At 37.0% G+C, this 22,772-nt stretch overlaps 1 long non-coding RNA gene across 6 annotated transcripts in view; it reads left to right on the top strand.

Annotated features, from left to right (window-relative positions):
• Window positions 1-22,772, top strand: part of LOC131483461 (uncharacterized) — a 124,492-nt gene that overhangs the window by 31,795 nt on the left and 69,925 nt on the right. For 4 of the 6 annotated variants that reach the window (XR_009247695.1, XR_009247694.1, XR_009247696.1 and 1 more), the window contains one exon: window positions 10,182-10,259. The exons of the other annotated variants lie outside the window; for them this stretch is intronic. This is a non-coding gene — a long non-coding RNA (uncharacterized LOC131483461). The remainder of the gene's footprint in view (window positions 1-10,181; window positions 10,260-22,772) is intronic. 6 annotated transcript variants of the gene reach the window in all.

Here is a 22,772-nt window from a genome sequence, read left to right as displayed (position 1 = left end):
GGCTATTCAGGGTCTTCTGTGGTTCCATACAAATTTTAGGATTGCTTGTTCTACGTTTGAGAAGAATGCTGATGCAATTTTGATTGGGACTGCATTCAATGTATAGGTTGCTTTGAGTAGTATTGACATTTTAACAATATTTATTCTTCCAGTCCATGAACATGGAATGTTTTTCCATTTCTTTGTATCTTCAATGTCTTTCATAAGCTTTCTATAGTTTTCAGCATATAGATCTTTTACATCTTTGGTTAGGTTTATTCCTAGGTATTTTATGGTTCTTGGTGCAATTGTAAGTGGGATCAGTTTCTTTATTTCTCTTTCTGTTGCTTCGTTATTGGTGTGTAAAATGCAACCGATTTCTGTTACATTGATTTTGTACCTTTCGACTTTGCTGAATTCATGTATCAGTTCTAGCAGATTTTTGGTGGGGTTTTGGGTTTTCCATGTAGAGTATCATCTCGTCTGAAAAAAGTGAACGTTTGACTTCTTTGCCAATTTTGATGCGTTTTATTTCATTTTGTTGTCTGATTACTGATGTTAGGACTTCCAACACTGTGTTAAACAACAGTGTTGAGAGTGGACATCCCCGTCGTGTTCCTGATCTCAGGGGGAAAGCTCTCAGTTTTTCCCCATTGAGGATGATATTAGCTGTGGGATTTTCATAAATAGCTTTTATGATGTTTAAGTATGTTCCTTCTATCCCGATTTTCTTGAGGGTTTTTATTAAGAAAGCATGCTGTATTTTGTCTAATGCTTTTTCTGCATCTATTGACAGGATCATATGGTTCTTATCCTTTCTTTTATTAATGTGATGTATCACATTGATTGATTTGCAAATATTGAACCAGCCCTGCAGCCCAGGAATGAATCCCACTTGATCATGATGGATAAGTCTTTTTATATGCTGTTGAATTCGATTTGCTAGTGTCTTGTTGAGAATTTTTGCATCCATATTCATCAGGGATATTGGCCTGTACTTCTCCTTTTTTGTTGGGTATCTGTCTGGTTTGGGAATCAAAGTAATGCTGGCTTCATAGAATGATTCCAGAAGTTTTCTTTCCATTTCTGTATTTTGGAACAGCTTGAGAAGGATAGGTATTAACTCTGCTTTAAATGTCTGGTAGAATTCTCCAGGGAAACCATCTGGTCCAGAACTCTTATTTGTTGAGAGATTTTTGGTAACCGATTCAATTTCTTCACTAGTTATGGGCCTATTCAAATTTTCTATTTCTTCCCGTTTGAGTTTTGGTAGTGTGTGGGCGTTTAGGAATTTGTCCATTTCTTCCGGGTTGTCCAATTTGTCAGCATATAATTCTTCATAGTTTTCCTGATAATTGCTTGTATTTGAGGGATTAGTTGTAATAAATCCATTTTAATTCATGATTTTATCTATTTGGGTCCTCCCTCTTTTCTTTTGAGAAGCCTGGCTAGAGGTCTTGTTTATTTTTTATATATCAATTTTGTTTGTTTTTTCAAAAAACAAACTCTTGGTTTCATTGATCTGGTCAATTGTTTTTTTTTTTTTTAGATTCTATATTGTTTGTTTCTGCTCTGATCTTTATTATGTCTCTTCTTCTGCCAGGTTTGGGGTGTCTTTGCTGTTATGTTAGGTGTTGTTAGTTCCTTTAGGTGTGTTGTTAGATTTTATATTTGGGATTTTTCTTGTTTCTTGAGATAGGCCTAGACTGCAATGTATTTTCCTCTTAAGACTGCCTTTGCTGCATCCCAAAGGTTTTGGAATGTTGTGTTTTCATTTTCATTTGTTTCCATATAATTTTTGAATTTATTCTCTAATTGCCTGGTTGACCCATTCGTTCTTTAGTAGGATGTTCTTTAACCTCCATGCTTTTGGAGGTTTTCCAGACTTTTTCCTGTGGTTGATTTCAAGTTTCATAGCATTGTGATCTGAAAGTGTGCATGGTATGATCTCAATTCTTTTATCAATATGAGAGCTGTTTCGTGACCCCAGTATGTGATCTGTCTTGGAGAATGTTCCATGTGCACTTGAGAAGAAAGTATATTCTGCTGCTTTAGGATGTAGAGTTCTAAATATATCGGTCAAGTCCATCTGGTCCAGTGTATCATTCAGGGCCATTGTTTCTTTACTGATTTTTCTGTCTAGATGATTTGTCCATTTTTGTAAGTGGAGTATTAAAGTCCCCTGCAATTACCACATTCTTACCAATAAGACTGCTTATGTTCGTGATTGTTTTATGTATGTGGGTGCTTCCGACCGAATTCGGTGCATAGACATTTATAATTGTTAGCTCTTCCTGATGGATAGACCCTGTAATTATTATATAATGCTCTTCTTCCTCTCTTGTTACAGCCTTTAATTTAAAGTCTAGTTTGTCTGATATAAGTATGGCTACTCCAGCCTTCTTTTGACTTCCAGTAGCATGATAGATAGTTCTCCATCCCCTCACTTTCAATCTGAAGGTGTCCTCGGGTCTAAAATGAATCTCTTGTAGACAGCAAATAGATGGGTCTTGTTTTTTTTTTTTTTTTATCCATTCTGATACCCTATGTCTTTTGATTGGAACATTTAGTCCATTTACATTCAGTGTTATTATTGAAAGATACAGGTTTAGAGTCATTGTGTTATTTGTAAGTTTCATGCTTATAGTGATGTCTCTGGTACTTTGTGGTCCTTGGAGCATTTCACTCACAGAGTCCCCCTTAGGATCTCTTCTAGGGCTGGTTTAGTGGTGATGAATTCCTTCAGTTGTTTGTTTTGGAAAACCTTTCTCTCTCCTTCTATTCTGAATGACAGGCTTGCTGGATAAAGGATTCTTGGCTGCATATTTTTCCTGTTCATCACATTGAAGATTTCCTGCTTTTCTTTTCTGGCCTAGCCAAGTTTCAGTATATAAGTCTGCTCCTCCCCTTATGTGACCACCTTTGTATGTTAAGGCCTGTTTATCTCTAGCTGCTTTCAGAATTCTCTCTTTATCTTTGTATTTTTCCAGTTTCTCTATGATATGTCATGCAGAAGGCCGTGAACTCCACTTTATTTATAGTTATAAGGGATACTCAATTGTCTTTTATAATTGATGAATTGTGTTTTTGTTTTTTTGAAGAATTAGTTTATTTTATCTAAGTCTTCGACTTTATGTGTGTAAAGTTATTCATGGTGTTCCTTTATTATCTTTTTGATGTCTGCAGGGTCTATAATGATACCTCATTACAGGTAACTCAAATCTTTACTCTTTTTATCTTTGTCAGTCTTGTTAGAGGCTTGTCAATTTTGTTGATCTTTTCGAAGAACATCTCTTTGTTTAATTGGTTTTCTTTCTTTCTTGTTTGTTTGTTTGTTTCCAATTTCATGGATTCCTGCTTCAAACTTTATTATTTACCTCCTCGTACTTGCTTTGGGTTTGCTTTTCTCTTGTTTAGTCCTTAAGCAAAATCTTAGATTATTAATTTGAGACTTTCCCTTTTTTCTAATGTATGCATTAAGTGATATGTATTTCCCTCTTGTACTCTTTCAGCTGTGTCCCACACATTTTGTTACAGTGTATTTTTGTTTTCATTCAGTTCAATGTATTTTCTTTATTTCCATTGAGAATTGTTTGATCTATAGTTTATTTAGAAATATGTTGTTTAGTTTTAAGTTTTGGGAGATTTTCCAGTTAGCTTTTTGTTACTGATTTCTAGTTTGATTGCATTGTTGTTAGAGAATATATTTTTATGAGTTCAATTCTTTTAAATTTGTTGAGGTTTGTTTGATAGCTCAAGATGTGATTTTGGCATATGTTCCATGGGTGCTTAAAAATAATGTGCAATCTGTGTTGGGTGGGAATGCTTTAAAAATATGGATTATATCCTGGTGGTTGGTAGTGTTTTTTAGTTCTATAATTTCTATGTCTAGTTATTCTATCAATTGTTGGGACAGAGATTTTGAAATCTCCAACTATAATTGTGTGGTCTACTTCTTTCAGCTGTTTAAGTTTGACATCATCAGAGTCTTATTTTTTGGTTCAGGAACATTTTGGATTGCTAGGTCTTCTTGGTGGATTGATCTTTTTATCATTATGTGATGTTCTTCTCTGGCCCTGCTAATCTCCTTTGCACTGCAGTCTACTTTGTTAAGCCACTCTGCTATCATTTAATTAATATTTGTATAATATACATTTTTCCAGTATTTCATTTTCACTCTGCTTATATCATTACATAAACTGAAGTAAATTTTTGTTGGTGGCATATAGGTAGGTCATGTTTTTTTCAGTCCTCACAGCTAATTTCTGTCTTTTAATTGATTTATTTAGATAATTTCCACTTAATATAATTATTGGTATGTTAGGACTTATGTCAACAACTTAATTTTTGTCTTATGTTTTTCATTTTACCATTTTCTTTTTCTTGCCTTTCTGCAAGTTATTTGAACATGTTTTATAATTCCATTTTGATTTATCTATAGGGTCTTTGAGTGTATCTGTATGGCTTTTTAGTTGTCCTATGTAATATGTTGTGTATAAATAACTTAACAGTCTACTGATGTCATCAGTATGCCAGTTCAAATGAAATATAAAAGACTTCACCTCCCTTACATCTTTTCTACATACTTTCTTTCTCTATATATTTAGAAACACATCAGAGAATGTTACAAATTTTGTTTCAAACACCAAACCATTGAGTTTAGAGAACTCAATAAGAAGAGCCTATTTATATAACCATATTTTTGCATACTAGGTTTTTTCTTTCTTCCTGATGATCCAGAGATCTTTGTTTCCTTTTGATTAGAGAACTGTCTTTAGCCACATATTTTTACATTAGGTCTCCTGGTGACAAATTCTCTAAGTTTTCCTTAATTTGAGAATGCCTTGGTTTCTTCCTTCATTTCTAAAGTACATTTTTGCTGGGTATAAGATTTGGGTTGATGACACTTTCCTTTCAAAAGTTGGAAAATATTTGTCATTTCCTTCTGGCCACATGGTTTCTAGTGAGAAATGTATTGTTTATCTAATTGGATTTTCCCCTGTAAGTAAGGTTTTCTTCTGGCTGCTTTCAATAAATTTTTTTTGTCTTTAGTTTTTAGAAATTTAATATTAATGCATTATGGCATGCATTTCTGTGTCTGTTTCCTGTTTGTGGTTTGCTTAGCTTTTGAACTACATTTCTACCAAATTTGGGACGTTTGAACCATTGTTTCTTTGAGTACTTTTTTAACTCCACCTTCTTTTTCTCCTCCTTTGGGATTCTGATAACTTATATATTAGGTCTGTTATTAGCGTTCCACAGATCACTGAAAGTTTTTCTTTTTTTTTTTCCATTTTGCTTTCTTTGTCATTCAGATTGGTTAATTTTTATTGTTGTTTCATCTCATTTGCTGATTCTTTCCTCTGTGCCTCCATTTGATTGTTGAGTTTATCAGCTGAGCTTTGTATTTTGGTTATTATCTTTATTGTTTCTAATATTTCAGTTTGGTTCTTCTTTGTCTCTGTCACATTTCAGAGACTTTTATTTTAAGAGAGAGAGGGAAAGCACTGAGTGTGCAAGTGGGGAATGGGCAGAGGGAGAGGGAGAATCTCAATCAGGCTCCACACCCAGCACAAAGCCTGATGTAGGGCTTGATCCCATGACCATGAGATCCTGAGCTGAACTGAAACCAAGAGTTAGATGCTTAACCAACTGAGCTACCCAGGTGCCCCTACATTTCTGAGATTTTTAAAATTTATTTAAAGATTTTGTATTTTTTGTCACTTGTTTCCAGAATTTTTGCATTTGCTGTCAAAGCATTTTTATCATGGCTACTTGGAAATACCTGATAATAATTCTAACATCTCTTTCACCTTGGTGTTGTCACCTGTTGATTGTGTTTTTTCATTAAGTGTGAGACTTTCCCAGTTCTTGGTATTATGATTTTTTTTAATTTTTTTAATGTTTATTTATTTTTGAGAGAGAGAGAAGACAGAGTGCAAGGCAAGGAGGGGCAGAGAGACAGGGAAACACAGAATCAGAAGCAGGCTCCAGGCTCTGAGCTTTCAGCACAGAGCCTGATGCAGGGCTAGAACCCACGAACTCATGGGATGTGGAATTGAGAAGGAACTTCAGGTCAGATCATGACCTGAGCTGAAGTCAGACACTTAATGACTGAACCACCCAGGCGCCCCTGAACAAATGTACTTGTTTTAAGATAAAATGAAATATTAGAATTTAAGGGTAACTACCTTAAATCATTTGTTCGTTTTTTCAACATAATACTTAATTTTATTTTATTTTTTAATTTATATCCAAATTAGTTAGCATATAGTGCAACAATGATTTCAGGAGTAGATTCCTTAATGCCCTTTACCCATTTAGCCCATCCCCCCTCCCATAACCCCTCCAGCAACCCTCAGTTTGTTCTCCATATTTATGAGTCTCTTCTGTTTTGTCCCCCTCCCTGTTTTTATATTATTTTTGTTTCCCTTCCCTTATATTCATCTGTTTTGTCTCTTAAAGTCCTCATATGAGAGAAGTCATATGATTTTTGTCTTTCTCTGACTGACTAATTTCATTTAGCATAATACCCTCCAGTTCCATCCACATAGTTGCAAATGGCAAGATTTCATTCTTTTTGATTGTCGAGTAATACTCCATTGTATATATGTATACCCCATCTTCTTTATCCATTCATCCATTGATGGACATTTGGTCTCTTTACACACTTTGGCTATTGTTGATAGTGCTGCTATAAACATTGGGGTTCATGTGTCCCTTTGAAACAGCACACCTGTATCCCTTGGATAAATACTAGTAGTGCAATTTCTGGGTCATAGGGTAGTTCTATTTTTAATTTTTGAGGAACCTCCGTACTGTTTTCCAGAGAAGCTGCACCAGCTTGCATTCCCAAGTATTATGATTTTTTAAAATTGAAACATGGACATTTAATATGATATGACACTATGGATCTTCTTTAAATCTATTATAATTGGCTTCCTCTGATACCACCTGGTAGAGAATGGGGTGCCACTGCCTCATCATTGTCAAGTGTAGGTAGAAATCCAGATTCCCCATTCAGTCTCCATTGGTGCCCAATGGGGTATTCATGGATAATGCTGTATGGTAGGAGTTCTGGTTCCCACATGGTGTCCACAGAGAAAACTCTGGGGTGGCCTTGTTAACAGTAAGAAATGGTGAAAGTCCAAGCTCTTCACTGGCTTCCTCTGATACTACCCAAGCAGGGAGGGGAAGGAGTGCCTTGTTGCTTCCCACTAGGGTTGGAAGTTCATGTTTCCCACATGATCCCCACTGATACCACCTGGGCTTCATTACTAGCTTGTGGGAAAGAAAGTCCTGGATCACTGCTTGGTCTTTTCTTACAACAGTCCAGCAGGAGTGTTGCAGTACTTCAGAATAGCTTTCGGAGGGTTGAAGTCAAGCTTCCTCACTTGGACTATGTTGGCATAGTTGGGGGTGGAGCCATAAGTTTTTCTAGGGTGTTTAGCTGGAGTAGAGTAGTTATTGTCTGTCTTGGTAGGCTTCTATACTGTTATTTTGGCAGGTGAGAGCAGGCGTATAGTGAGGCTTTTTTTTTTGCCTGTTCCTATTGCTGTTTCTGGGTTGCAGGAAAACCAAGGCTCTCAGCACTATGCCATATCAATTTGGATGCTTTTCATTTCTTTTTCTTGTCTGATTGCTGTGGCTAGGACTTCCAGTACTGTGTTGAATAAAAGTGGTGAGAGTTGGTATCCTTGTCTTATTCCTGATCTTAGAAGAACAGCTTTCACAATAGAGTATGATGTTATCTGTTTGTTTGTCACTTATGGCTATTATTATGTTGAAATATATTGCCTCTGTACCCACCTTTTTGAGCATTTTTATCATGGATGGATGTTGAATTGTGTCAAATGCTCTTCCTGATCTATTGAGATGATCGTGATTTTTATCCTCCATTTGTTTACATGGTGTATCATGTTGATTGCTTTATAGATATTGAACCATCCTAGTATCCCTGGAATGAATGCCACTTGATTGTGGTGTGTGATCCTTTTAAAGTATTTTAAAGTATTGTTGAATTTTATCTGCAAATATTTTGTTGAAGATTTTTCCATTTATATTCAAATGGGATGTTGGCTGGTAATTCTTTTTCTTTCTTTCTTTCTTTCTTTCTTTCTTTCTTTCTTTCTTTCTTTCTTTCTTTCCTTTCTTTCTTTCTTTTCTGTAGTGTCTGCATCTGGTTTTCATATCAGGGTGATGATGTTGGCCACATAAAATGAATTTGGAAGCACTTCTTCCTCTCAAATTTTTAAATATTTTGGGAAGGGTAGATATTAACTCTTATTTAAATGTTTGGTAGAATTCACCTGTGAAGAATTCACCAGGATCACTTATCTGGTCCTGGGCTTTATTTACTTATTTATTTATTTATTTATTTATTTATTTATTTGGAGTTTTTAAATTACTAATTCAATTTCATAACTAGTAATTGGTCTGTTCACATTTTCCATTTCTTCCTGATTCAGTCTTGGATGGTTTTATGTTTTTAGGAATTTGTCCATTTCTTCTAGGCTGTCCAGTTTGTTGGCCTATAATTGTTCATTTTAATCTATTATAATTTTGTAGTCTATTATGTATTTTTGTGGTTCTCACTGTTACTTCTCCTTTCATTTGGATTTTTTTGAGTCTTCTTTTTCCATGATGAGCTGGCCAAAGGTTTATCCATTTTGTTTCTTTTCAAAGAACTAGTTCTTAGGTGCATCCTAAGTTTTTTGGTCTCTATTTCATCTATTTTTGCTCTGATCTTTATTATTTTCTTTTTTCCTTCTAACTTTGGGCTTTGTTTGTTCTTTTTCTAGTTCCTTTGGATAAGGTAAGATAGTTTATTTGAGATTTTTCTTGTTTCTTGATGTAGACCTGTATTGCTATAAACTTTCCTCTTAGAACTGCTTTTGCTGCGTCTCTTAGATATTGGAACATTGTCTTTCCATTTTCATTTGTCTCAAGGTATCTTTTGATTTCCTCTTTGGTTTTTTTGTTGAATCATTGGTTGTTTATTGTTTAGGCTTTATGTGTTTGTATTTTTTTCAATTTTTTTTTCTTGTAATTGATCTTTAATTCCATACCATTGTGGTCAGAAAAGATGCTTCAACCTTCTTGAATTTATTGAGACATTTTTATTTTGTAACCGGAGTGTTAAAATTTCCTACTATGATTGTATTACTGTCAATTTCTCCTTTTATGTCTCTTAATATTTGCTTTATGTATTTAGGTGCCCCATGATGGGTGCATAGGTATTTACAATTCTTGTATTTCTTGTTTGATTGATACCTTTATCTCTATGTATCATTGTTCTTTGTCTTGCCACAGTCTTTGTTTTAAAGTCTGTTTTGTCTGAATCAGTATTGTTATCCCAGCTTTCTTTTTTATTTCCATTTGCATATAATATATTTTTTCATCCCTTCACTTTCAGTCTGTGTTTATTTTTAGGTCTGAAGTTAGTCTCTTATAGGCAGCATATCTATGGGTCTTTTTTTTTTTAATATGTTCGGTCACCCTATGTCTTTGATTGGAGCATTTATTTTATGTGTATGTAAAGTAATTATTGATAGGTATGTACTTATTGCAAATTTTTAAATTGTTTTCTGGTTGTTTTTGTAGTTCCTCTTCTGGAGCTGTCTTCCTATGTAATTTGATGACTTTTTTTATTGCTATGTTTGGATTCCTTTCTCTTTATTTTTTTGTGTATCTATTATAGGTTTTGGTATGTGGTTTCCATGAGGTTCATATGCAACAACTTATGTACATAGCAGTTTATATTATATTAAGTTGCTAATCACTTAAGTTTGAACATATTCTAAGAGCAGTATGTTTTTGCTTTCCACCCTGTTTCGTTTTGATGTCATATTTTACTTTTTTTTTTGTTTTGTGTATCCCTTAACCCATTATTGTATATATAGTTGATTTTACTACTTTTGTCTTTTTATACTCATAGTAGCTTTATAAGTAGTTGATTCATTTACCGTTACTGTAGGTTTACTTTTACCAGTGAGCCGTTTTTCTTTCAAAATTTTCTAATTTCTAGTTATGGCCTTTTTTTTCCACTTAAAGAAGTCACTTTAACATTTCTAGTAAACTCATTTTAGTGGTGATGAATTCCTTTACCTTTTACTTTGTTGAGGAAACTATCTCTCCTTGAATTCTGAATGATAATCTTGTCAAAAAGAGTATTCCTGACTGTAGGTTTTTTTTTCTTTCAGCACTTTGAATAAATAATGCCACTCCCTTCAGGCCTACAGACTTCCTGTTGAAAATCAGCTGATTGCTGATAGCAATATGTAAGTGTTGCTTCTCTTTTGCTGCTTTTGAGATTCTTTCTTTAATTTTTGACATTTTGGTTATTTGTGTTTTGGTGTGGACCTCTTTGTTTTCATCTTGTTCGGGGCTTTTATTCCTGGACATGGATGTCTGTTTCCTTTCCCAGATTAGGGAGGTTTTCAGCTATTATTTCCTCAAGTAAGTTTTCTGCCCCTTTCTTTCTCTCTTCTTCTTCTGGGACTCCTATAAAGGAAATGATAGCCCACTTGATATTCTAGAGGTCTCTTAAGCTATCCTCATTTTTTAAAATTCATTTGTCTTTTATCTTTCTGCTTGGCTGATTTCCATTACCCTGTCTTCCAGATTGCAGATCATCCTACTGCATCTAATCTGCTTTTGGTTTCCTGTAGTGTATTTTTCACTTCAGTTATTGTATTCTTTTGTTCTGATTGGTACTTTTTATATTATCTCTTTATTAAAGTTCTCACTATGTTTATTCTTCTCCTGAGTTTGGTGAGCATCTTTATGACCATTACTTTGAACTCTTTATCAGGTCTATTGCTTATCTCTGTTTCATTTAATTCTTTTTCTGAAGTTTTGTCTTGTTCTTTCATTTGGAAGATATTCCTCTGTCTCCTCATTTGGCTGACACTATGCATTTATTTCTATGTGTTAAGTAGGCCAGCTATGTCTCCTGGTCTTAAGTAAGTGGCCATATGTGGAAGGCATCCTGTGGGTCCCAGAAGCACAGTTTCCTCTAGTCAGCAAAACCAGGCCCTCCAGGGGTGTACTCTGTGTGTAGGCTATGTGTACCCTCCAGTTATGGATGGGCCTCTACTGCTACAGGCACACTGATATGTGGGGCTGGACCCTAGACAGCTGGGCTATGATTTCCAACCATGACTGTTGCAGGCACATGGTGTGTAGGACTGGATCCCCAACCCTACTCCAGGGAAGGAGACATTTTGGAGTGGCACATGTCCAGCCGAGGCTATCTGGTGTGTGTGGCAGGATGAGAGCCAGTTTGGGAAGGTGCTGGTCCTAGCTGAGGCCACCTACTGAGTGCGGCATGTTAGGAACCACTTTGGGAAGGCACATACAAGAGTGGGCAGGTGGGGCATGACAAATCTGCAAGGGAACTGTAGGGCAGGGTGAGAGGTGCTAGCAAGGTAGATGGAAGGTATCAGAACTAGTACCTGCCAGTATTGGGCCAATGAGACAGAATGAAGTCAAGAAAAATGGTACCTGCCAGTCTGTCCATTCCTGGTGAAGATTTCTACAGATTTCTTCCCCTCTCGAATATGCTGTAAAATTATTCAATCAATCCCCTTCATGTATAGCCTAAGCACTTTTCAAACTGCTGTCTTTGTGCTGTGTCTCAAAGCAAGTGAGTTTGTGCATGGGCCCTTTAAGAATGGGGTCTCAGTTTTCTGTAGTCCTCCAGCTCTCCCAGAGTTAGCCCCACTGATTTTCAAAGCCAAACATTCTGGGGCTGGTCTTCTCAGTGAAGGTCCCCAGGGCAGGTGGTGTTCATTGTGGGGCTTGAAAAATCCCACTTGTGGGTTTCCATGATGAGATCCCAACCAGACCAGTCTCTGCCCCTCTTACCCTTCACGATGTGTCTTTTTCTTTTTATCTTTAGCTGTGGAAGAGCGTGCTGCTAGTCTTCAGGTTCTCAGAGAGAGTTGCTCCGTATATAGCTGAAGCCTTGGTGTGTGGGGGAGGGGAAGGAGGAAGTGAGTTCAGAATCTTCCTACTTTTCTATATGATCAGGATCTTCTCTTTGCCTTTTTATGGTTTGACTATGATATGTCTAGATGTAGATCTCTGAGTTAATCCCACTTAGAGTTTATTGAACTTGGATGTTCTTCATCAGATTTGGAACTTTTGAATATTTTTTTCCACTGCTTTCCCTTTTTCTATTCCTTCTGAGCCCCCCCCCGCCTTTCTACACAAGTTTGAATGCCTGATGGTATTTTACAGGACTCTAAAGCTCTGTTTATTTTTCTTTTTTCTATCTGTTCCTCAGATTGTACAATCTCAACCGACCTTCCAGTTTGCTGATTCCTTCTGTCAGCTCAAGTCTGCTATTGACATCTTCTCATGGATTTTTCACTTCACCTATTGTATTTTTTGGTACTCTATAAATTTCTATTTTGTTCTTTTTTTATAATTTTATAATTTCTGTCTCTTTAGTGGTATTCTCTATTTGGTGAAATATTGTTCTTATACTTTAGTTCTTTAGATGTACTTTCCTTTAGTTCTTTGAATATATTTATGATAGTTTAAATTTTTGTCTGGTAAATCCAATTTATGGACTTTGTCAGAGAGTTTATACTGCTTGCTTTTTGCATGTGTGTGGGAGGGAGGGGCTTATTTTTATATTACAATATTTTGTTGTTGAAAACTTAACATTTAAAATAACAAAATATAGAAACTCTGGAAATCAGATTGTCTACCCCCTCCCCAAGTATTGTTGTTGCTGTTCATTGTTGTTGCTACTTATTTATTTAGTGACTGTCCTCAACCAATTCTGTAAAAATTTTTTTTTTTTCTGTATTTTTTTTTTCTGTAATTTTTTTTTCTGTAAAAATATTTTTTCTTGCATATAGCAAATAAAATCTCTGTTTTTTATCTTAATGTTCAGCTAATGATTATACAGTGATTTCGTTAAATATCTTGAACTGGTAAGTCTCTATCCTTTTCTGACGGGGTGTATGTGTTGGGATAAATTATCAATGCTATAGCATTCAGGTTTTAACTATGCCTTTCCCTTCGCTTCCTGCTTGTGTAGAGCCTCAAGGTCAGACAGAGGTGAGAGGCTAGGTTACCTCAGGTCTTTCCTGAGTATGTGCACAACTGTGCACGTCAACATGTCTTTCTAGAAGTCCAGCAATGTCAGAGCTTTTCAAAGTCCCCTATGAACATCCCATTTCCCAGTTTTTCCTTTTGAATTTTTTGGTAGCCTCTTAGACCCAAATGGTATTGTTGCTTTAGGCAGTTGCTGTGTTAAACAATTGCCATTAATTGTTTTCTATGAATACCCTACTCAGTGTGATAGGGCAGTTGTTAAATAAAGACAAGGCCCAAGAAGAGAGCTTATCCAGGAGTTTTCAGGCAGGTCAGAGTGACAGTTATCTGAGAATTGGGCTTCAGGAGAGCTCTACTCCCTTCCTGTGCGCTTCCTGTGGCTGCTGGGTTGCTGGTTTTCACTGGGATTGCACGGCTATTAATTGTTCCGAAGTTACTGTGGAGCTGGGGTGGGGGTGATAGGAATAGGGTAAATCCCAAGGCTTGCTGTTTTTACCTGCAGTCAGGTGTTTTCCTTTAATAAACACTCAAGTTATTGAAAATAAACTTTGTTTATTTGAATTAACAGAATATGAAAAGTTCTAAAGAAGTTAATTCTATGTTTGCCATTGTCTCATTGTGGATTTTTGGAGGGCCTTACCTCTACCACTTGAGAAATCTTCACTTCAGTGTTATTTTGACACCGTTCACTCTATTCCATCTCTCATACTTCACAAGTCTCAGTAGTTGACCTCCCTTCCCAGCTCAGAAGTTGAGTGGGAATGAACTGCAACCTCGTTTCTCTAATTTAGAAACTCTCCCTCCTCATTCTATCATCATAGAAGAGACGTCTTTACAAACTCAGCACTTCTCTGCGCAACTTTCCAGTGGCCTCTCATCTCACTCAGAGCAAATCCAAAGCCTTTTCCATGGTCTAAGAGGCCTTCTAAAACATACTTATCACCGCCTCTCTGATCTCAGCTCCTACCACTCTTCTCCTTGCTCACAGTGCTTCAGCTTGCTGGTCTTCTTGCTGTTCTTTTAGCAATGAAAAATGCTCCTACCTCAGGGCCTTTACATGTGATGTTTTCTTTGTTTTGTGCACTTTGCCCTCAGTGTCCACATGGTTCACTTTCTCACCCTCTTCATAGATTTGTGCAACTATCTCTTATCAGAGAAGTCTTCTACAAGAATGAATGATTCCATCATCTTTCATCTTATCAGAGTCTCTATTGGATATCTCCCTTTTCTCTCCTATACCTTCAACAAAAAATTTTTAATGCTACTTTCTTTTCTTAAGATAAACCTTTCCTTTGTCCCTGCTTTCCCTGCTAGTTACCTTTCTTTCTCCTCTAATTCAAAGCTTAACTTTAGGAGATGTTTATAATTCTTAAGAGATTTTATACTTACATCTTCTACTGGCTCACCTTGTACTCACTTCTTAACCCTCTGCAACCTTACGTTCATGCCCAGTACCTCATTAAAATTACTCAAGGTCACCAACAAGCTTCTTGCTGCCAGATGCAATGGACGGTTTCACAACCTAATCTGACTTGACCTTTCGCCAGCATTTGGTACTGCTGGCCACTTCTTCCTTTAAGTATTCCCTTCAGAGGCTTGAATGACATTGTACCCTCCTGATTCTCCTATTATTGCTGCTATCTCCTTGGGTCTCTTTTGAGATTCCTTCTCTTCTGTCTGTCCCTTAAATGCAACTCTCAAAATTCCATCCCCAGCTTACCTTTCTTGTCATTCTACATACTTTCTGGATCACTCTCCATACTTTGGATTCCCGCTTGCAAGGTGATGCCTCCCAGATCGATAATTCCAGCCTGGTTCTTTCTCCAGAGCTTCAGATCAATATATGCAACTGGTGCCTGGTCCCTACACAGATGCCTCAGACTTAACATATTAAAACTTGAATTCAGGTCCCCCAGACACGTTTGCTAGTAGCTACCCTCTCTCTTACCACCTACACCCAATAACACCACGATCTGATGATTCTCACTCCAGAATTCTTTTAGGATCAATCCACTTTGCTCTATTCCCATGGCTACCACCCTAGCTTAGGCCACAACCATCTCTCGCTAGCATTATTTTCCCCCATTGATTTTAAGGTATTAAAATCATTAGCAGAGTTTATGAAGCCCAGCATGATATGTTTCTTACTTATGTCTTCACTTTCAACTTGAGCCTCAACCCTCAAAATCTATGATCTAGTCATGCTATGCTTCTTCACTCTTCTTACTCCTGAACCTTTAAGCAGCCATCCCTCTCCTCTGGTTAAGTCTCTTGATTGTCTTCAGGTCTTGTCTTAGCTTATCTTCCTCTAAGAAACCTTTTCCAACTCTCCACATATAGATTACATGCTTGTATTATGTGCCATATTATATAGGACTGTCTGTTTAGCAGACCCTAATTGGGCAAGATACAGAAGAAAGAAGTGATGGTTATTTGGAACTAAGGACCTGCTGGGGGTACATTATAAAGAGCCCAACAGAAAGAATCCAGACCCTGCTCTTTAAAATAAAATGTTACCAACATCTATTCAGTGGCAGTGACTAACATGGAAAAGAAACCACAGATTTTTGGCCAGTGTGTGAGTAACAAATTAGCAAGAGTACTGAAGGGGCCAGGACCTCAGGTGAAAGGCAGAAGGAGCCAGTCAGAGAACTGACTAGGAACTACAAAGTTCCAGGCATTTTGCTTTATATTTAAGAATGTGGGGCAAATTAATCTCCCAGGTGTCCACAAGGTGCGGGATTTCTACAGTTACAATAATAAAAATCAAACCACAGATTCTTTGCCCAGATTTGTCCTTATTACTAGATCTAATAGTCAAATTAGATCTAATAGGACTTGTGCATGGAATGGTTATCTCTGAGCACCCAGCTGTCTCCTCCCACCAAGATCTTGCTGCTCATAGTGTGTGTCTGACTGGAGAACCACACCTTAGTCAGAAAATGACATTGTCCCTACAGAAGGGACTCTAGCCACCATTGTACTAGATGGCTGGTGTATAGTCCATTCATCACCCACTAAAGATGACCCCACTTAGAGATGATCTTAGCTTCTCTTAACTTGGAGATTAGAGATTAGAAATTAGGATGACAAAAAATCTATTCAAATATGAGTAAGAAATCAGGAATTAAATTTGTATTATTTCACCTGCGGGTTTTGTGTGTGTGTGTGTGTGTGTGTGTGTGTGTGTGTTTGTGTTTGAGAGGGCTTGAAAATACACATAAGAAATCAGCTTTTGGAAGTCATTCCCCAACCAGTATATTTTATTTTAGACTGTTAAATTAACTTGATGCAAATATATGGTTGGGTGGTATACCAGATGACAAGAATAGAGGATATCATTTGTACAAGTGTCAGAATTCATGATCTACACCAACTTTTCACTTGACTTAAAGAGCAAAAACCCACATATCAGGAGTATAACCAAAAAAAAAATCTTTCCTTCATTGTGCTGCAGGCAAGCAGCCTGGAAGAATTCTTCAAAACCTCCAACTGTGAAGAAATGTATTATCATGTCATTTGAGTCCTTGCCACTCTGCTTTGTAAGGCTTTGGCATTTCTTACTGTCTAATTTCTAACTGTCTAAGCAGGTCTTCCATTCTATGCCGAAGAAGCAATGTTTCCCTAGCTTCATTTTACAGGACAAGCCAAATATATAATCAGAGACAGGCTCTGGAGAACAGAGAATGGGGGTAGCAGGACTTTCCCCTTCTTGGATAGCTGTACCCCAATTGCCTATATGTAGATCAAAGTGCGGTCCCAGCACTGGCAACATCAACCTCACCTGGGCACATGGTAGAAATGCAAAGTCCCAGACCCTCCCCCTAGACTTTCTGAATCAGACATTCTGACACAGGGCCCAGAAATGTGTTCTAAAAGGCTCTCCAGGTAATTCTGATGCTACTACCGTGGGGAACCACTCCCTTTACTAATCTCAGGCACCCCAGATCAAGGGCAGAAAACAGGACCTATGCTTGTCCAATTAGAGTAAATGTCAGGAATTTATCAGAAGCTCCCAGAAGACTCCTGTTCTTCCAGCTGTCTTGGAGTCAGTTTCCTGTACAGCTGGCTTATAATCCCAAATGGAGAACCTGTCTGAGAATGAAGCCAACACATGGAAGAAAGCCCAGCAAGCTGGGCTAAGCCCTGTGCCTCAAGGCAGAGAGAAACAGGTCCTGATAATGTTGCTGGAGTCCAGACATCAAGCATGACTTCAAGCCAGTTCTGCTGTGAGCTATCCAGATACAAAAGTGGATTACCTTTTTACTGAAGCCAGTTTGGCCCAGGTACCTTGACACTTAAGACTGAAAGAATTCTAAGGGATACAATATGCAAATGATATTCTGTGCCAGTCAGTGGAGATAAGCATTTTTTTAAAAGCCACTAAACTGGTGAGAACTCCCTCTTAGTAGAGAACCTTGCCTCCTGAATTATGAAGAAAATTAAGGTCATTTGGACACTATTATCAGCATGGCCTTTCTCTTCTTCCACTCTGAGATGAGGAGGTGACTTCTCTGGAAGGCTCCTTCACCCCCTGTGTCCTTGATCCTCTACCTTCCCACATCTCCCAGGACCTTGCTCCTTAGGTCACTCCTTTTCCCTTCTAGAGCCTCTGCCTCTCCTTCCCTAAATCCTTATTGCCATCAGTCTATAAATATGCCTAAATCTCTCATCCTAAAAAATCTCTCTCTTGACACTGAGCTTTCTTGTGATATGGTCCAGCCTCTTGACCACAATTCTCATTCAAACATTGCAAGTAAGTAATATAGATTTACTGTTTTCATTGCCTCACCTCCCAGTGTGCTTCAATTTGACTTCTCACTTCACCACTTACCTGAAAATGTTTTCATTAGGATTACCAATGGCCACCCCATGCTGAGTCCAGTGGACATTGTCCTGAGCTTTCTTGAGTTCTCTGTTGTATTTGACATCATTGGTCATTCTTTTCTTCCTGATATTCTCTACTTCCTTGGCTTCTATGATATCACTCTCTTCTAATTCTTTTCACACTTCCAGCTTCTCCTCTGTGTGTCTAGTAAAAGTTGGTGTAACCTGGGATTCTGTCCTTAGTACATTGTTCCTCTCCTCTTTCTCTCCATGGATGATCTTAGGCATTCTCCTGTCTCAACTAGCACCAATGTTCCATGGATTCCAGAATCTGGTTACCTATCCCAGATCTTTCCCTAGGCTTCAGACACATACATCCAACTACCTATTGGATATCATATTGATGTTCTGTAGTCTTCTTACATTCAACATGTTCCCAACTGACCTAATAATAACCCCCAACCCCATCATGTCTTCATTTTGTATTTTCTACTTCAATTGGCAACACCACTACCAACCAAATCACTCATGTAAGAACTCGTCTTGGAGGAGCCAAGGTGGCGAAACAGCATGGAAGTCTTTTGTGTGTCTCACGTCCATGAAATACAGCCAGACCAACACTAAACCATCCTACACACCTAGAGAAGTGGAGGATTAACACAACAATCTGCACAACCTGAACCACAGAATTCAGCAGAAAGAGAAAAAATTCATTTTATTTTCAATTTTTATTAAAAATATTTTTTTAATTCTTATTACTGTATTTTTTAATTTTGTGTAATTTTTTTCAAATTCTATTTTACTTCCATCATTTTATTTTAGTCTACTTCAGTGTATTCACCTTTTCAAATTTTCAAACGATTTCTTTTTTTTCTTTTTTCCCTTTTTCGTTTATTTTCTTTGTCTTGAATGAAGAAAGAGAAAACCTTCATTTTTACTTTCAATTTCTATTAAAAATATTTTTCTTTAATTTTTTTACTATATTTTTTGCTTTTATGTAAATTTTTTCAAATTCTATTTTATTTCCATCATATTTCAGTCTACTATAGTGCATTCACTTTTTCAAATTCTCAAACGATTTCCTCTTTTTTCTCCCCCCCCCTTTTTTTCTATAATCTGTCAAACCACTTTCAACACCCAGACCAAAACACACCTAGGATCTAGCATCATTTATTTAATTTGTGTGTGTATGTGTGTATGTTTAATTTTTTAATTTTAATATTTTTTTAATTTTATTTTTTTCTTTTAATTTTTCTACCTCATTAATTCCCTTTCTCCCTTCAAAAAGACAAAATGAAGGAGTTCGCCCCAAAAGAAAGAGCACAAAGAAACGACAGCCAGGAATTTAACCAACACAGTTGCAAGCAAGATGTCTGAACCAGAATTTCAAGTCACGATAATAAGAATACTAGCTGCAGTCAAAAATAGATTAGAATCCCTTTTTACAGAGATGAAAGAAGTAAAAAATAGAATGAAATTAAAAATGTTATAACTGAGCTGCAATCACAGATGGATGCAGCGGTGGCAAGGATGGATGAGGCAAAACAGAGAATCAGTGATACAGAGGACAAACTTATAGAGAATAACAAAGCAGAAAAAAAGAGGGAGATGAAGGCAAGAGAGCACGATTTAAGACTTAGAGAAATCAGTGAATCATTAAAAAGGAACAACATCAGAATCATAGGGGTCCCAGAAGAGGAAGAGAGAGAAATAGGGGTAGACGGGTTATGTGAGCAAATCATAGCGGGAAACTTTCCTAACCTGGGGAAAGACCCAGACATCAAAATCCAGGAAGCACAGAAGACCCCCATTAGATTCAACAAAAACCGACCATCAACAAGGCATATCATAGTCAAATTCACAAAATACACAGGTAAGGAGAGAATCATGAAAGCAGCAAGGGAAAAAAAAAGCCCCTAACCTACAAGGGAAGACAGATCAGGTTTGCAGCAGACATCCGCATCAACTTGGTAGGCCAGAAAGGAGTGGCAGGATATATTCAATGTGCTGAATCAGAAAAATATGCAGCCAAGAATTCTTTATCCAGCAAGGCTGTCATTCAAAATAGGAGGAGAGATAAAAAGGTTCCCAAACAAAAATGAGTTTGTGACCACTAAACCAGCCCTGCATGAAATTTTAAGGGGACTCTCTGAGGGGAGAAAAGATGGAAAAAAAATTATACACACACACACACACACACACACACACACACACACACACACACCAAAAGCAACAAAGATTAGAAAGGACCATAGAACACCACCAGAAACTCCCAACTCTACAAGCATCATAATGGCAATAAATACATATCTTTCAGTACTCACTCTAAATGTCAATGGACTCAATGCTCCAATCAAAAGACATAGGGTAATAGAGTGGATAAGAAAACAAGATCCATCTATTTGCTGTTTACAAGAGACCCACTTCAGACCTAAAGACAACATCAGATTGAAAATAAGGGGACAGAGAACCATCTATCATGCTAATGGTCAACAAAAGAAAGCCAGCGTAGCCATACTTATATCAGACAATCTAGACTTTAAAATAAAGACTGTATCAAGAGATGCAGAAGGGCATTATATCATAATTGAGGGGTCTATCCACCAAGAAGACCTAGCAATTATAAACATTTTTGTGCCAAATGTGGTAGAACCCAAATATATAAATCAATCACAAACATAAAGCAACTCATCAATAGTAATACCATAAGAGCAGGAGACTCCAACACCCCACTTACAGCAATGGACAGATCATCTAATCAAAAAAATCAACAAGGAACAATGGTTTTGAATGACACACTTGACCAGATGGACTTAACAGATATATTCAGAACATTTCATCCTAAAGCAGCAGAATATACATTCTTCTCCAGTGCACATGGAACGTTCTCCAGAATAGACCACATACTGGGACACAAATCAGCCCTCAGCAAGTACAAAAAGATCGAGATCATACCATGCATATTTTCAGACCACAATGCTATGAAACTCGAAATCAACCACAAGAAAAAATTTGGAAAGGTAGCAAACACTTGGAGACTGAAGAACATCCTACTAAAGAATGAATGGGCTAACCAAGAAGTTAAAGAGGAAATTAAAAGGTATACGGAAGCCAATGAAAATGATAACACTACAACCCAAAACCTCTGAGACACAGCAAAGGCGGTCATAAGAAGAAAGTATATAGCAATCCAGGCCTTCCTAAAGAAGGAAGAAAGATCTCAGATATACAACCTAACCTTACACTTTAAAAAGCAGGAAAAAGAACAGCAAATAAAACCCAAAACCAGCAGAAGACAGGAAATAATAAAGATTAGAGCAGAAATTAATGCTATCAAAACCAAAAACAAACAAACAAACAAACAAACAAACCAGAACAGATCAATGAAACCAGAAGCTGGTGCTTTGAAAGAATTAACAAAATTGATAAACCACTAGCTAGCTTGATCAAAAAGAAAAAGGAAAGGACCCAAATAAATAAAATCAAGAATGAAAGCGGAGAGATCACAACCAACACAGCAGAAATAAAAACAATAATAAGAGAATATTATGAGCAATTATATGCCAATAAAATGGGCAATCTGGAAGAAATGGATGAATTCCTAGAAACATATACACTACCAACACTGAAACAGGAAGAAATAGAAAATTTGAACAGACCCATAACCAGTAAGGAAATCAAATTAGTAATCAAAAATCTGCCAAAAAACAAGAGTCCAGGGCCAGGTGGCTTTCCAGGGGAATTCTGCCAAACATTTAAGGAAGAGTTAACACCTATTCTCTTGAAGGTGTTCCAAAAAATAGAAATGGAAAGAAAACTTGCAAACTCTTTCTATGAAGCCAGCCTTACCTTGATTCCAAAACCAGACAGAGACCCCACTAAAATGGAGAACTATAGACCACTTTCCCTGATGAACATGGATGCAAAAATCCTCAACAAGGTATTAGCCAACCGGATCCAACAATACACTAAAAAAATTATTCACCACGACCAAGTGGGATTTATACCTGGGATATGGGATGCAGGGCTGGTTCAATATCCACAAAACAATTAACGTGATTCATCACATCAATAAAATAAAAGACAAGAACCATATGATCTTCTCAATAGATGCAGAGAAAGCATTTGACAAAATACAGCATCCTTTCTTGATAAACATCCTCAAGAAAATAGGGATAGAAGGAGCATACCTCAAGATCATAAAAGCCATATATGAACAATCCAATGCTAATATCCTCCTCAATGGGGGAAAAACAGAGAGCTTTCCCCCTAAGGTCAGGAACAAGACAGGGATGTCCACTCTCACCACCATTATTCAGCATAGTATTGGAAGTCTTAGCCTCTGCAATCAGACAACACAAAGAAATAAAAGGCATCCAAATCGGCCAGGAGGAAGTCAAACTTTCACTCTTTGCAGATGACACGATACTCTATATGGAAAACCCAAAAGATTCAACCAAAAAACTGCTAGAATGGATTCATGAATTCAGCAAAGTTGCAGGATATAAAATCAATGCACAGAAACCGGTTGCATTCCTGTACACCAACAATGAAGCAACAGAAAGAGAAATCAAGGAATCAATCCCATTTACAGTTGCACAAAAAACCATAAAATACCTAGGAATAAATTTAACCAAAGAGGTGAAAAATCTCTTTTGAAAACTATAGAAAAGCTTATGAAAGAAATTGAAGAAGACACAAAAAAAATGGAAAAAGATTCCGTGCTCCTGGATAGGAAGAACAAATATTGTTAAAATGTTGATACTACCCAAAGCTACCTACATATTCAATGCAATCCCTATCAAAATAACACCAGCATTCTTCACAGAGCTAGAACAAATAATCCTAAAATTTGTATGGAACCAGAAAAGACCCCGAATAGCCAAAGCAACCTT

This window comes from Neofelis nebulosa, chromosome 8 (assembly GCF_028018385.1).
Source record: "Neofelis nebulosa isolate mNeoNeb1 chromosome 8, mNeoNeb1.pri, whole genome shotgun sequence".
NCBI classification, from domain to species: domain Eukaryota; kingdom Metazoa; phylum Chordata; class Mammalia; order Carnivora; family Felidae; genus Neofelis; species Neofelis nebulosa.
The sequence above is the reverse complement of the archived record's forward strand: the minus strand, read 5'-3'. Positions and strand labels throughout refer to the sequence as shown.